This window comes from Oryzias melastigma, linkage group LG19 (genome assembly GCF_002922805.2).
Source record: "Oryzias melastigma strain HK-1 linkage group LG19, ASM292280v2, whole genome shotgun sequence".
NCBI lineage: Eukaryota > Metazoa > Chordata > Actinopteri > Beloniformes > Adrianichthyidae > Oryzias > Oryzias melastigma.
The window spans coordinates 5,386,053-5,390,816 of record NC_050530.1 but is presented as its reverse complement, the minus strand read 5'-3'; the positions used below and the strand labels follow the sequence as shown (position 1 = coordinate 5,390,816).

At 46.5% G+C, this 4,764-nt stretch overlaps 1 long non-coding RNA gene across 1 annotated transcript; it reads right to left on the bottom strand.

Annotated features, from left to right (window-relative positions):
- Positions 1-900: 900 nt before the first annotated feature.
- On the bottom strand, positions 901-3,608 carry LOC112141376. The gene is made up of 3 exons (XR_002918377.2): positions 3,064-3,608; positions 2,019-2,981; positions 901-1,905 (listed from the first exon to the last, which is right to left on the bottom strand). It is a non-coding gene; the product is annotated as an uncharacterized LOC112141376 (long non-coding RNA).
- Between the last annotated feature and the right edge of the window lie 1,156 nt (positions 3,609-4,764).

Sequence of the window (4,764 nt, the reverse complement as noted above, 5' to 3'; positions counted from 1 at the left end):
GTTTGGGGAGGGGGGAGGGAAGGGGGGCATGGGGTGCAATGGGGGGTATTTAAACATCTGTCATTTTTTTATTGATAAAGTGATTTCAGCTGCTCAAACAGGAGAGATGTTTTTATAAATAAAGTTAGATTCGAATTGTATTAGTAACTCAAGGTGAGACAAAGAACAGCTGATCATGCTGGTGATCACATGATCATTCGTCTCTTCTACAGCTGAATGTTAGAGTGCTGTAGGAGGAGGAGCCTTGTTAGGGTCAAAGGACACTGACCTCCTTAAACTCTGACAGTGAAGCCATTCAGGTGAAGACTCTACACAACAGTCCAGGAGAGACTTCAGTCGGACCAGAACCGGTTCAGGTACTACATGTTCTCGGCCTGCAAGATCGACTTGGGGCTTTCGACTTGATGACTTGTAAGATTGTGATTGGTCTGGACCATTAGACCAACATCACGTGACATAGGAAATGATACACATGTGCCATAACGATGCACAGAGTCTTTCTGAGTGAAGAGCTGAGGAGGTCCGAACAAGCACATCAAGAATCACCAAAGGGGGCGCAATATTTGCAATCAACTGTAAAAACCTTGACAACGAAATAATCCGATCGAGGGGATTATCCCAGGATAGCAATCGTATTTTAAGAGAGAGAAATCAGGCTGGAAGCGTGAAGCTTGTGCTAAAGTGGATGCTAGCGAGTAGCATGCTAGCTTGCCTGGTGGCACATTAAATTAAAAAGAAAAAGTGACTATTGGCATGTAATTTTTTCAAATTACATCCTGCCAGTGTTGAACTTCTTTTTGGTTGCACAGACCGGATGAAGTCCCGCTAGAATCTGCAGCTCAGTGACATAAACACTGAGGAGAGCAGCCGTTAGTGAAGGATAATAAATAAAACCCCGAGCAGATCTCAACACTTTTTTATTTCTTTCTTTTTAATAAACGTTATTGTAAACATCAGTTTCAGGACACAAACACTGCAAAATAGCAAAGTCGTTTGTCTAAGTGGCGTTAAGTCACCGTCGCGTGATGTCATCACCAGTCGCAAGCCCCGAGCCGATCGTGCAGGCCGAGCATGTGGTACCGACACCGGTCCAAAACTCTGCAGAGCTTAAAGCTAAAGCCACGAATGTGTCAGAGAAACCCAGAAGAACCGAGTTTGGACCATCATGGATGCTCCTGGTTCTGGATGAGTGCAGTCTGCATTCTTCTACCGGTCCTCTCATAACACATTACATAATGTCTGTGGTTACGTAACGGGCCTCCGAGCCTCGCTCTGCAGACGCATCCATGAGGTCACATTCCTTCTGGATGAGACATCCTGGAGAGAAGGTTCTGATCATTCTTCCTCAGAACCCCCCAGTCCTTTCCACACATTCCTGAAGACCCATACTTCTTAAAGGGGGGGGAGGTCCAGTAGGAGAAGTGTGGGGGCTTGAATACAGCCCACCCCACCCCCCAGCCCAGGTCTGTAAAGATGGAGTAGGATCTCCACAGACGCTCCTTGACTCTGGGGGGGGGGTTCTCCAGGTGAGGAGCACCAGCGGCCGGGTCAGAGGTTCTGTTCTTTCACATGCAGGACACAGAGCTGCTGGGAAACACAAACGAGAGTTTCTGAAACGATTCCAGTGATTGTTTTATTAATGTGAGCATCAATATTCACACCGTCCCAGATCCTGACCCAGATCTCCGTGTTCCTCAGTGTTCTCATCATCTTTGGATCTTTCTGTAAATCTGAAGTAATTGGACCCAAAGGAACCAGAACTTTCTCTATGTCACTTTAATGTTAGTGAAGCTTTAAGGCAGCGTCCCAGCACACCAGCGTCCGACCCCAGGGATGAAAGCATGTCCTGGGCTGACTCCCCAAGACCACCAGCTGGAGCTCCGCCTCCGAGGGGGGAGCAGGAAGCTCCTCAAAGAAAGAGATAAAAGAGGAGATGAAAGAGGAGAATAAGAAGCGGCAGGATTAAGTCTCTGTTCCTGTTTGGATGGAAAATGATTTTATTTGGGAGATTTACTCACAAAGTTCGGTTGAGCTTCAGAGAACATCAGAGCAGTTCTTGAGTCTGGTGATCACAGCCAGTCAAACGGCTGCGTGGTCGACCGTCTGATCTTCATCACATTTCCACTTCCTGCATCCATCAGAACCGCTTCACCCTGACCCTCTCAATGCTCTTTCTATGCTTGCAGTGAATGTTTTTTCTTACATTTCAGGATCTATTTGGTTTCTTCACTCTATATTTTCCAGACCAGCAATTTCATCATTTTAAAATTCTGGGATTTGATTGTTGCAAATCTTTGGAGAATTCTCAGAAAGACACAAAGCAGGTCAACAGAAACCCCCCAGAACCCTTTAAAACAAGGACCTGCTGTCAACGACCGGACCAGATGATCAGGAAGACACTTCAAACATCTCTTCATGTGAAGCAGCAGGAGAACGTTTGGTTCTGACCAGAAGATGAACAGAACTCTGTCACAGACGGATTCAGGAACGTTCCTCTGAACATCCTGATCTTCATTACTCTAGACCAAGATAGATAGATAGAAAGAGGTTATGTTCTTCATTTCTGTGGTCCGGTACCGGACCACCATGGCCCGTGGTTCAGGAACACGTTCTGGACCTCAAAGGTTGATGGAGTTCTATTCATTCAATAGATTTACAGCTGTATTCTTCTCCGTTTTCAAACAATGACATTCTTTTAAAAGATCGTAACTTCAGATTCAGATATTTTCACATTCTTGCTCTAATCAGCAGTTGGTCCGATCTCACTGTTCCGGGTCAACTGCTGGTCCAGACCAGCTGAGTATCAGAACTTCCTGTTTTTATAGGAACCACAGCCGTCATGAAATACATTTCATTATATCAGTTCACTAAAAGGATTTTCTTTCTAGTTTTGTCAGTTTGATTCTAAGAACCGTGATGGTCACAGGTTCTGGTTCTGGACGGTCCGTATACTGTCTGTTCTCAGGTGTTTCTGTGCGGTTCTGCAGAGGAAAATAAAACGGTCTTTGAGGTTTGTGTTCTTCACACTGACACCACAGAGAAAGTCTGGATTCCTGCTCTTACCTCCCGTCAGGCCGGCGGCGTTCTCCGCAGGCCGGCGGCGTTCTCCGTAGACCGGCGGCGTTCTCCGTAGACCTATCCGTAGGCTGGCGGCGTTCTCCGTAGACCGGCAGCGTTCTCCGTAGGCCGGCGGCGTTCTCCGTAGGCCGGCAGCATTGCAGTTGGAATGTTTGTTGGAAAGTGGCGGCTGATCAAAAGTAACAACTCAGCACTTTCCTGTTGAATTTTTTATGTTATGCTAACGCTCTTTGAGGCTCTGCATCAGCTCCACTGCAGAGCTGAGAGAAAGCTGCAATGAAGGAGAGAAAATCCATAGCTCACACACATGCACATGCATACGTGCACATGCATGTTGACGTGCACACTCAGTGTTCAGGGTTAGAGATGAGGAGGGATATTTCATGTTCAATTCGTTGAAGTTCAGCAGGACTCTCTGTTCTATGCAGCGAATAGCGCGGGGTGGGGTGGGGTGAACAGACCATCAGGAAAGTTCTGGTTCTGAGCACAGTTTGCAGACATGCTTCTCTCCTTGTTCTTCTGCAGAACCTGGTCGGGTTCTGCAGGGTTCTGGTTCCAGCTCGTACTGGAGAGGACACTGTGGTAGACCTGCTGGGAGCCGATGTGGGACGGAACTGAATATCTCAGGGTTGTGCTGGATATGTGGTTGAAGTCTTCTCCAGAACAAAGAAACCTTCATGAACTCAAACATCTCTCTGAGGGAACGGCTGATCCAGTGACCCTTTGTTGGACCTTTCTCCTCTGAATGTTTAAATCCACCGAGCTCTGCTCCCAGAACCGACAGCGGTGTAGATCTTTGCTTCAGGAGGTTCAGGTCACCAGTCCAGAGCTAAAGTCTCTAACGTCTGGAGGAGCATGAACTCAGAGCAGACCAAAGATTTGATGGACTCACCAATGACTAATGTGGTCAGCTGAATATTTTCATAAATGTTCAGACGTTACATTTCATGGTTCTGTTTTTGACATCTGAAGAGCATCAAGAAGACTTTGATGCTTTTCTTACACCATCAGAATTCTTCCATTTTTAGGACTCTCGGTCTTCTACGGTCTGGAAGATGATCCTTGGACCTTCTGGAGGGAGAGAAAACTCCGGTTCAGCTCATGAAGTTTAGCTAATCACAGGTGTAGACAGAGAATGCCGGACTGAAGTAAAAATACCAGCACATGTCCTCACATGAAGAGGTTTGAAGTGAAAGGTCAAAGCGATTAATCTTTTCTGTTCTGATCCGATCTCTGACAGACCTGGAGTTGTAGAAGTCCATCCGGAGACAAATGGCTATTATTCATTTCTCCTTTGTGATGGATGTTCACACAGTTGGTTCATCTGTGAATTCAAAAGAACATCTCCATACGTCACCATCAAATCTTCATTTCTTTGTTTTCTTTTCCTTCCTCTGTTTGCTGCAGCGTTCATAGCCTGTCAGGAACAGAATCTCTGAACTCTTTAGGATCGACTCATCCAAACGTTTCTCCTCCAGATCCTCTTGAGCAGAAGCTCCTCCCTTCTTCTGCAGGTGTATGTGTTCAGTCATGTATGGTTCTGTCCGTCACCGAATCACCAGCCCCTCCTGGTTGGTTTCTGTCGATTCCCCGGCTGGAACCAGCAGGTCCAGCTGTGTCAGATCAATGATTCCAGGAGGAAATGAAGCAGACAGCAGCATGGTGAGACTAACAGATTAAGAATCA